The sequence below is a fragment of the Excalfactoria chinensis genome, chromosome 3, assembly GCF_039878825.1.
Source record: "Excalfactoria chinensis isolate bCotChi1 chromosome 3, bCotChi1.hap2, whole genome shotgun sequence".
NCBI lineage: Eukaryota > Metazoa > Chordata > Aves > Galliformes > Phasianidae > Excalfactoria > Excalfactoria chinensis.
In genome coordinates this window covers 83465405-83477093 of record NC_092827.1, presented here as the reverse complement: position 1 = coordinate 83477093, position 11689 = coordinate 83465405, and the positions used below count along the sequence as shown (strand labels likewise).

Below are 11689 nucleotides of genomic sequence, written 5' to 3'. Positions count from 1 at the left end.
TTCTGTTGCCAGGGATTACCTTTTTTTCCTTTTCCCCTTTTTCATCTGTACCATCTTACTTAGTTTTGGATAAAGCATGCACTTCTAAGAAGCTGTAGCTGCATGTGTTGCAAAGGAAACTCATTAAGTAGGCAGCAAACCCATTTAGAACACTTGTATATCAAGCTGCCATTGTTCACCCAGATAACTGTAAGTGAGCTGCAAGCATTCTCTGTTCTTCACACTTCTCATGGGCAGGACAGGAGTGAAAGGGGAAAAAATGTTCTATGGTGCAGCAGGTAATTCAGCCTAGACATGAAAACACACTTATAATTGCATAGAGGCATGAATAACCTTGCATAAAGTGCCTCTCAGTCTCACAGTCTAAGCTGGTGCTGAGGCACTCAGAAGCGTGGCTGGCACAGCTGTGGCTCCATCACACACAAGGGTTTTGCAATCTGTTTATGAGAGAGTCTGCTAGAAAAGACTTAGGTACAGTCGAATCTGCACTGGAGATCTGGATGGACTTGGAAATCCTTAAAGTTCCCTTTTAAACCTGCTGTTTTTGCTTTGCAGCCTTCCCCAATGGAATTGAAGAAGCACCTTTTTGCCCCGTTAGAAACAAGGCTACAGAAAAGCTGTCCACTAGATGTCACTGGTACTTCACTGATATAAGACCGAAAGTGCTGTCTGGTAGTCTTAGAGGTGATGCACAGGTGAGCAGAATCACTGTGTTTGCCCTGCTCAGCCCTACTCCTGTGCGAGGCCTTCCCTGCCTCTCCACAGAAAACACCAGTGGGCCGAGGCACGGGGCTGGCCTTGGGCTTGTACACTGTGGCTGATAGCTTAGAATCACAGAAGATCTCAATTTGGAAGGGACCCATAGGAATCGTTGCATCAAATTCCTGGCTCCATCCAAGAATCAGACTGTATGTCTGAGGGTGTTCAAATGCTTCTTGAGCTCTGGCAGCTCAAGGCCATACCCACTGCCCTGGGCAGTCTGTGTCATGCCCACCGCCCTCTGATGCAGAACCTTTCCCTATCCCCCACCAGACCCTCTGCTGACACAGCTTCGCTTTAGGTCTGTTGCTGTCACCACCAGCACCCACCACTCTGCTCCCCCAAAAGCTTAGGACTCCCCTCAAGCCCATCTTATCTGCTAGTGTTCCAGAGTGCCTGTGGATGGGTGAATTTGAGTTATCACGATTTGCAGTATGGAAGCACATTAGGGCAAATGTTGCTATTCCTGTGAAGGTATTCCAGTGATACTCTTTTTACTATGGTTGCTAGTGGGGGTATTTTCTTCCAAATACAACAGCTAATTTTGTGTTTTATTCCCTGTAAGATGAAACTCCATGCTGAGGAAGAATATGGAGGTTCTTGCATGTATTCCCTTTTTAAAAATAACTATATTTTTTTCAATACTGACATATTTAATACTCTTTTTAAAGAAATGTTATCGTGAAGGTGGCAGATAAACAGAAGCTGGTTGTTGGCAGTGTTTTTAATGCATAAGTTGGACAAATTATATCTGCTTTATTTCATAGCATTTTTTCCAGTTAAATCACCTGTAGTTGGCCTATAGTTGACCCTTTGTTGACTTATTTAATCATCTGCCTAGTTTTCAGAACAAGTTATGAGCATTCGGACTTAAATCAGTCCCTGAAAAGGTCCTGTCATTAGGCAATAAGGCTCATACCTGATAATCTGCCCGTCACATATTATGAGCACAGATGACAATCACTTACCTCTTTTATGTCATGATATAAGGCTGAAATTGCCTAAAATGAGGAAGAAAGCCATTATTTAATCAATGGAATTGCGTCAATTGAGTAAAATTTGTCTCTAGTGTAAACAAATGGAATGTCTTTGCGCTCTGTGAAAACAAGACTAAATTACTTGCAGATCTTGCAGATTGAAAAACAGAGGAAGTAGACTTGCAGGCTGACACATTCAGGGGTTTGGAGTAGGCATTTAAAATAATTATCCAGATTACACTGGATTACTTAATATATTTTTTACATCATGTGTATGCAGTTTCATTTCTCAAAAAGCAAAAGCAAGATATGATTTTTTTAAGTCATATTTTGTATTTTGCGAAATGCATTAGTACAGTTTATTACCAACAAATATACTAGTTAAATTAAAAGTTAGAGAATAAAATATATGAGTTGAAAAGCAGTCATCAGTGTGACTCAGAACAGAGAAATTTAGGTCTATGTATGTTTTAGAGCCTCTATCTGAGAGAATGATCTTGGATTGAAAGAAAAAGTTATTCTGAGTTTTTCTTTGTAGTCTCATATAAAGAACAGAGTATGATAAACAGTTATCTTTTCTAGACTCATGCATTTACCCAGGTAACCAGTTTTTAGTATGATGCACACTCAGTATTTGGTGGTTACTTCCTGAACAACTTGTATGTAGAAACAACTGCATGGGCCGTTGAGATATCAGTCTGCAGGCATTTTATCTATCTGTATGTTTTCCATAGGTCCAATGGAAGACAGTTTGAACATGTTAAATATATTTCCAAATTCTATCTTGTTTCCTTTTATTTATTATATTATATAATTTACTATATTATTTATTATATAATTTATTATTATTATTATTATTTTAACCCTGGACTTAGGTGACCAACCAGAAGAGAACCAATAATGTACTTCACCTAATATCTCTAGAAAGCAAAATATGCCAGTGGAAGTCCTCCAGACTGATTCAGAAACTGCAGAGATGTTTCTGGGAAAAAGCTAATCTGAGAACCAGATATATCACCAGATTTTATAAAAAGCTCTTGTGACCTTTTGGAGATAATGTTGGATGAGTGAAAGAAACGCTGTGGGAGAGGCAGTAAACTTTGAATTTATCTTGTTGAACTTGGTTCAAGAGACTTCCAGAATTGCTGCTTAATCAATGAATGCTCGAAGAACCAGGCTGTAAGACATGTAGTCAACTCAGTACATTGTATGGCTGGTTCTTAAGTGCCCACCGCCCTCTGGTGCAGACCCTGCCTGTAACCCCCAGCTGCCCTTCTCCTGACCCAGCTCCATGCCTTTCCCTCGGGCCCTGTCTCTGTCACTGAGAGCAGAGCTCAGCGCTGCCCCTTCGCTCCCTGTGAGGAGCTGTAGGATACCCCTCAGCATCCTCAGCTCTGGGCTGAGTACACCAAGGGACCTCAGCCCCTTCCTTGTCACAAGCCTTGCCCTCCAGACCCTTCGTCATCTTCACAGAGAAAGGAAGAAACAAGTGATTTATAGTGATGGAGATCACTATGCATCTTAAATATCCTTCCTCATGCGCACAGCTACAGAGCTGTTCAATATATATTCTTGTCCTGATATAAATTCTCTTTTGTTGTTGTTAGGCTATTACCCCTCCCAGGCTGTAACAAAAGTTACAGCTCAGGCTCCACAAGAGGCCACCTTCAATGGGATGTGTTTTCCATTTTAAGTTGGCGGTCAGAGGTCCTTTCTGCAGGCACATTCTATGGGAAGGTGGTATGGTTTGTCCAGCTGACAGCAGAATGGAAGGTGATGGGTTGTGTGGAGGCTCAGAGTAAGAGTGTCTGTAGATCTCAAGGGGCAGTTGATATTCCTCTGGCTTAAGAGAAAGCAGGAAGGGGGCTGCCAGCTCCTGTTTCATTAAGGTGATGCCCCTTGGAATGTTCTTGGCAGTTGGCTTCATTTACAGGTCAGTTTACTGATAAAGTTCACTTCCTTTAGCTGGGAGGATGCTTTGGGAATCTGCACATGTTTATTCAGAAATGAATGACTTAATGCTAGTTCTCCATAAAATAAATATATCTAATAGCCAATAATCAGTGACATCTCTCTGTTTGTCTGATTTTCATCTGATTCCTACCACTTCTAATTTAATGGTCTAGTATCTTGTTTCTCTCCTTTTGTGACTCAAGATAATTTGTTACCTTTTAACTGAATTTTAAAAAAAGGTTCTGCATTGTTACACTCTGCACAGGAAAGCACACTTAAGCAGCCAGGTAGAGAAATCTGTACCTTGAGAGAATATCATGTTGTATGCAGACTTCTGTGAGATTAGCTTTTGAAGAACCCCTTTGTTTTTGTTCCGAACTTGATCCATTCCTGGGAATTTCATTTTCTTCTCCAGATCATTATGTTTGCATGTTTTCTTATCAAAGGAGGAATAAGTTCGGGGCATGAGCATCTAAATCTGTTTTCACGTAATTTATTCAGTCACATGGTACCACTGAAGGGAAGGACGTTTATCTTTTTACCGTTTTTCAGTGACACCTAGTCTTTTCAACGTGGATTTCATCTTTAGAGATGAAAGAGGAGTACTCTGAGGTGAGTAAGGTGCCAGTATCAAAACAACTGAGTATCCATAAAGTCACCTTCATTATGTGCATATTTCATTAGTTTAAAGTGATGATTAAGGGAGATTAGAGAGGTAAAACATAAAAACCACAACATTTGAATTCACTAAGAACAAGGGGAGAGTCGCTCTTCATTTTCTATACTGTTACAGACACAGTTTGATACTCTTCACTTTGTCTCAGTTCCTTCCTAAAATAGAATAGCGATGACAATTTATTACTTGTATGATGTTAGGTCTAAAAGCCCTTTTGTGGGCTCTAACTCAGTTGTTCTAGGAGCTGTATGAGGCCAAGGCAATGTGTCTGTGTACTGTGTAATCTTAACTAATTATTCTAGAAATGCAAAGGTTAGTTTTAAGTGTGGACTGAATTTTCTTCTGTGCAGAGTAACTGCTAATTGTGTACAAGGACTGAAAAATCTGGCCGATTTCATTTAACAGTTGATGTTCTTTATTCTGTCCTTGATATTTCAGTAATTAGAACTAATTAAATGGGAGCTTGCCTACTAGAGAGGTTGCATTTCAGAGGGTGACTTGGTAATTAATTTTTCCTAAGAAGGACACTCTGTTATTTCCTTTGAAGGAAATTCTTAGTCATCAAAGCCTGATGTGATGCTTTGGTAAGTTCAGGTTTCACAGGAGAAGGAAAGACTGGACACTGGGATGTCATGAGAAGATTTTTTAGGGCTGTAATATAGCTTTGTTCAGTACAACAAATGTTCATTTTTATTCTTCAGGTCTAGCTTTCTAAGACTTAATTCATGTTTAGTCTAACCTATTTCTAGCAGTTTTCTTGCTTGAATATCACTGTCCAGTTATTTGGAAGAGCTTTCTGCTTATAATCTGCATGCTGATAAATAAATACCAGAAGACAGCAGAGCTCCTGGAGAGCCATCTTGCTTGTATAGCTGCTGTGTCCCTGGGTATCTGCCACTGCCTCCAGGGAGTGGGATGCAATGAAACTGTAGACGCTCCTTTGAAGGATTCTCACTGAGCTGTTGACAAGTTCTTCATGGGCTGTGGACAATATACCACTATGCACTTGTGTAGCACCACAGGGTCTCCCATTGACGCTTATCCTTTTCGTTTGGCCTCTGACCTCTGCTGCTTGCCACTTAGTGAAGCAGCAGTTCAGAAAAGAAAGCAAGAGTCAGGCCAAAGGAGCTTTGCATATGTATCTTGCATAGCCCGGCTTGCACTTCTTGCTGTTTTCAAATTACTAATTATTAGTACAGATCATCTGTATTCTTTCCATCTGAAATAAAATCTATTCTCAGCTATAAATGGACAGAGTAGCGTTAAGCTTTTCTGCTACTCAGATTTCTGAATTTTCACTCTGACATCATTAATTTCTCTTTTTATTTCTTTATCGGAAGTAATCTGGAACCAACACTAGGGAATAGAAATGCAAACTTACAGGTTCAATCCCTCAGCAGCTTCTGTCTTTCATACATGTTAGTGACCTGTACTTGGGCTTACTGAACTGAAATTAAAATGTCACGCCTAAACGGGGCTTAAACAGTCTGTGCAAGAATGATATTTGAATGTGAGCATTTCATTCATTTGAGTTATTAAAACATTATCTTACAATGGGTCAGTACCAATCTTTGAAGTCCTGAATAGAAATGATTACGTTACTCCAGATAAATAAATGTGGAGTACCTCAACTCTTCTTAGAATGATACTAATGATTAATGGCCTACTAGTTAGTTAATTGAATAACTAGATTACAGAAATGCTGCAAAGCCTCTTTGATCACGATTCTGTTGTGTCAGACATTATTAAAAACAAACAACCAGCTTTAAAGATGCTTATTTATAGAATCATAGAATCATTAGAGTTGGAAGGGACCATTAAAGACCATCTAGTCCAACTCCCCTGTAATGAGCAGGAATGTGCACATCTTAATCAGGTTGCTTGTGGCAAAGCCTCCAGGGACAGGACATCAACTGCTTCTCTGGGCAACCTGTTCCAGTGCCTCATCACTCCCACTCTTCAAGTCTGAAGCCATTTCCCCTTCCCCTTTGGTTCTGTCACCAATAAAAGTGTCTGTCCCAGTCTGTCCTGTAGCTCCCCTTTAGATATTGAAAGGCTGCTATCAAGTCTTTGTTTTTTATCAGAGGTTTTAGAACTTTAACTAGTGCTTCTGAAATCAGAGTATTACTTGAGTAACTGTTCTCTTTCATTCAAGAAAGAAATTAAGACTATTAGCTACCTGGAAAAGTTCTTGCTTTAAAAAGTGATTTCTTATCTGAGTCTGGAGAGATGTCTGATCTATGATTATTAATGTTTTTAAAAAACACTTGAGGAGCACTACAAAAAGTGACAATCCAAAGAAATGTTTCTTAGTGATGATTAAACACCAAGGCACTCATGGTGACAGGAAGCTGCTGGATATCCTAACCATTTAAGTTAACGTGGTAATTGTGTTAACGTCGCTTGCTCCTTTGTTTCATTAGGAAGATAGAAATAGTGAATTGCTGAGCGTTTAATCCTTTTCTATGCCTGCCAATGAACTTAGAAGGTGATCTTTGCTACAGGCAGGTAGAAAAAGTTCAGATCACAAAGGTGACCAGCTGTAGCTTCATTCACGCTGCTGCTCACTGCATGCCAAGCGTTTGCAGGACTGGGGCCAGTGTTTGTAACTTCAACATACTGCATACCTGTTTTTTATTTCTTGATTCTTAACAGGTGTTTTCTCCCTGCCCACTGCTCTGCAGACTGTGAAAGCAATTGAATGTATTATGGTTAGACATTGAATACATCACGAAGATTAATTTGATAAATGATTAATTCTGGCTTCATGCTTGAAATTTAAGTCAATTGTCTGGATGAAATGTGTAAATCCCCATATAACAGACATTTATCTCTTTCCAGACTTTTCAGTGCTCTGTGCAAGATGAAAGCAAGCAAGTGGATAATCTTTTCTGGAGATGATTCCATATTTTTATTCCAGTAGGAATAATTTCCTGAGGTGTGGTGGCCAGCTGTGCACACACAGTGTAAACAATATGGGATGCAAGTACTTGGTGAGTGTTACCACTGGGAAGCTGTGAGTGGTGAGGATCAGACAGACATCCCAGTTTGAAAACGGGATCTTCTTTTCCCAGCGTTCCCATCGAGGTACTACAGGTCCCATCTCTGTGCTTGGAATTTTGGCCCTGACAAGAATGGGAGTATTTAGTGTCTCTGATAGCCTGCAGGAAATGTTCTCTGTATGCTTTAGTGAGTATGTATTCTTCTGGGTACATACTTCCTCTCTCTCCCGACCCCAGCTTCTCTCTCTTTTTTATTTATTTATTTTTATTTTATTTTATTTTATTTTTTTACCTTTTCAGGATGGGTTTTATTTTTTCAGAGTTTAGTGCTTGCTTATATTTTCATTGTTCCCTAAGTGGCACAACTGAAGTATTACAGGCTGGTCATCAGAGCACTTTTAACAAGGGAATTGTCAGAAAGTCATGTGTGCATGAGCTATATGACTTTGCAAAGCAATTTTCAGAGATTATCAGTGCAAAATATGACTTGCTGTGACAGTAGTCCTATCATAAGCTTTTACTTTCAAGAATTCAAGATCCTACTTTTACAATCTATTCAAAATCCCTTTGGAGATTTTAAACACAGAATGTTAGGACGCTGGTTAGCAGCATATAAACCTGAGTGCTGACCTACCCATGTGCTAATAATAAGTCACCAGTCTGCTCTTTAAGAAACTCTGTCACAAATTGTGGTTGAAAAAATAAATGAAGAACTGAATTCCTACAGATAAGACCATCCAGATGGGACTGCTGGGGGATAGGTTAATGAGTTGGCCCTACAGCCTTGACAGTGTTCCTTCAAAAAAGGAGCACATGTTGTTCAGACAAGCCTATGGCCTCTTTTTTCCAAAGGTGAAATTTACCGTGGAGCAAAGGGCCAGTGAAAGGTCTCTGCCTCAGGCTTGCACGAAGCTTGACTGCTAGGTAAGTTTTATGCTAGCAGACCTCATTTTTAGGGAGTAAACTAGCTCTTTTGGTGAGTTTCTGAATAGCGACCAAACCTATGTGTGAAAGTTTTCACAAGGATTGGACAATGTTGATTTCTAGCTTTGTTTCTTTTGTTGTATCACTACAGTAATTAGTTCCACTTTCCATAATACTAATTGGTTCAGTATTTTCTGCAAGGACTTTCTGTACTGCAGAAATTATTTCCATTTGCATGGAATGTTGGATTTAGTTAAAATAAGAAGTGGTGTTTCTGGCCAATGGACGCAATAGATATGAGGTACCTGTGTTTTTTGAGGGGAGATGTGGCTGAAGAGTAACACAATAAAAAGAACAATAATCTATTGTTATCATCTACCTTGCAATAGCATTTTGATTTCCAGGGGTATGTGGCGACTGTTGCTTTATACCCTGAGCTAAACCATAACATGGATAACAACCGAACTCCTTGGTCCTGGGATTTGCTTCCTCTTTTGGCTGATGGACAATTTACAGGGTTAGTTCCTTGATTTCCAGTGTCTCAAGAGTGCATTAGAGTTTCACAGCAGGAGATTTGTAAAAAGGAAGGGGATGGTGTACAGGGAATTAAAAGGTCTGTAAAACTAGAGGCGCTCTCTCCTGTGAGGAGTGATCTTGTCTAAATCAATAAACGTCCATGGTCTGTGTTTTTCAGCTGTGATTATTAGGACTGTGTGTTCAGTCAGTGTGTTCTGAGCAGAGCCAAAGTTGGCTTAATAGCACCAAAAATGTATTTACAGCTATTTGTCCAAGTTCTGAATAACTGCTCCTTTTGTTCTCTGTCCTTTGCTGTTCCTAAACTATAATGCAAACAGGTTTTGGCTCCGAAACCAGTGAAGCTAGGCATGCTTAACTCCAGGCGTATGACTGCTCCAGTCAACATTTGTAACACTTTCCACAAGCTTAAAGGTAAGCACAGCTTAAGTAGTTTGCTAACTGTCTTATTTTTCATTTAAGTATTTAAGAAAGCATGGCATGTGAAATAAAAGATACTCCTGCATAAAGACCATAATTGCCTGCCATCCATTTTGCCATCCTTTATTCAACAATACCTGGTCTCCTACTGAACTGTTTGCCTTGAATCAAAAAACAGTGAAGGAGCATCAAGAAAAAAGTGGCACTCAAATATAATAAAAATAAAGCCAATCACTGAGCAAAAAATCTTAAGAGCACAAAATGTGTTTTGCGTGAATTTAGAAGAGGAAGGAAATAAATAGCCACATGTATGTTTCTACTGCAGCACAGTACCCTTTACTGCAGCGTAATTGGAGCCTGCTGTCTTACCCTGCGAAGTCCTACATGCATTATAGGTTTCTACCACGCAGTAGCTAAGTGGAATCATCTCTCTTCCATTGAGAAGTGACTTACTTTACCTACTCTGATCTCTTAGAATGACTGTAGTGCTAATTTTTTGCTAAATGGGGTAGGTAACTTTTAATAACATAAAATTAAACAACTTTAAGAAACTGCCATGGCAAAAAAACAGAGATAGGTTGTGAAGGGAAAACCCATCTTCATTTACACTGTTTACTTAAATCAGTTCTAATTCTAGGGCAGCAGCTAGGAAAATTAAATTTATAGGTATTAGAAGAAAGATACAGTTACAGCTGGCTTCTTAAAAGTAAGAACATGAAACAGAAAAGCAGCTAGCTTGTTATGAGCAGGACATTTTGTTTATGAGCTGCTCAGTTACATTTTCTGCTGATCCATCTGCTGGTGGAAATCCTTTGCCATCCCTTGAAGACTAAAATATCATTCTGAAGATAGAGGCAGGATTCAAGTAGTACCATTCTCCCCAGATATCTTCTGATGAGGTGTCAGCTTCCTTTTGGCAGAGTCCATAGGAAAGATAAGGGACTGTGGTTACAGGCACAAAGGGCTTTTATGACAAGGTGAGAAAGAGAAAGTTTCAGATTAGCAGGAATTTGTATCTTTATTGTGCTTTTAACTTCAGTTTCAAATCTTAAAACAGATTTTCCCTGGTGTGTGAACTCAGTGAACTCATGTCCTGTTGCATTTTAATTTCATCATGCGGACTCTCTGACTTCAAAGCCTGCTCCGGGTCTAGAGAGAAGTTCACGATCCACTCCATTTGGCTACAGCAACATGTACAGTTCGTTGTGTGCAGCCACAAAAGAGAGAGAACTCTTGAAAAAGATCAACAAAGAATTAAAAAAGCTATTATGCATTTTGAAGGACGTGTTGCATTTGTACCTGGATAATGAATACTCTTAGCTAGGTCTTACTGTTAAGGTAAGGAATACTAATTTTTAAGGAAGCATATAGAAGCCTCATTGGTGGATGTTTAATTAAAAAGAAAAATAATTACATCACTAAAACAAACATAAAAAGCCTACAGGAGGTATTTCCCCTCTCTTACTCTCTTCCATGATTGTTTTCTCCTGTTTTGTTCCTTCAGTAAGTATTTAGATTTGCAATTCTCTTTGCTGCAAATTCAAGTTTGGGAGTTTTAAAATTGCGACCTGTTGAAATTCACTCCAAGTCTGAGGGATAGATCACATTTCATGTAACTGTTGGGTCCATCAGTCAGTTCGGATGGAAATCTAATAAGTGCGGTACTATCTCATCACTTAGGAATCAAGCTCAAGCAGTTTGTGTGGCCATCCTTGGAGATAAAACTCACTGATGTGTGAATTCAATTATTTCACAGATGTAAAACTTCCCAAATCACTCCCAAGTTCCTGTGGTGTAGGTGTACCCTTATATCCTGTGTTGCTTCAGAGAGTGTTGACTGTACTTTTACTGTGAAAAACGAGAAGAAAGAAATAAGATTTGTTTCACTGGAAAAAGATATATAGGGTGGATCTGGTGACAATTCAGGAGAGTAGATTTCAAATTCCCTTGCCGTGGGTTATTGCCTGCAGAAATTGTATGATCACTATCACAGTACTGTGTAGGAATGGCAATGCAGAATTCAACAAAGAATACTAAGGAGAGAGCTTCAGTTTTTGGCCTGAACATCCCTCAGGAATGACAAGAAACTCTGGTTACTGTGATCTTCACTAGAAACTGGATGGGTCAAAGTATACAGATAGATTTAGGCAACATGCAATTGCAAAAATCAATTTTATATGCATTTGCACTTACAGCATTTACTGTGCAGTAGCAATGATTTGGCCATTAGTGGGACAACAAATACAAGGGGGAAACAGTGGCCAATACTGAGCATACCTGAACTCTGTTTCTGGATGTGCATGTCCAAATCACTCCTTAGACCCATTTCCATGAGAATCTGCAAAGGTAAAGTACTGATCCAGTGCTGAAATTGCCAATAGAACTGCTGGGCACTCAAAGGTTTGGCAGGACAGGGAATTTAGAAACATAAAAACAGGAGCAGT

The 11689-nt window shown here is 39.4% G+C and overlaps 1 long non-coding RNA gene across 1 annotated transcript; it reads left to right on the top strand.

The window, feature by feature from the left end:
- Positions 1-560: 560 nt before the first annotated feature.
- Positions 561-10722, top strand: LOC140250493 (uncharacterized). Its single transcript, XR_011903183.1, has 4 exons — positions 561-695; positions 7207-7358; positions 9146-9239; positions 10303-10722. It is a non-coding gene; the product is annotated as an uncharacterized lncRNA (long non-coding RNA).
- Positions 10723-11689: the final 967 nt, after the last annotated feature.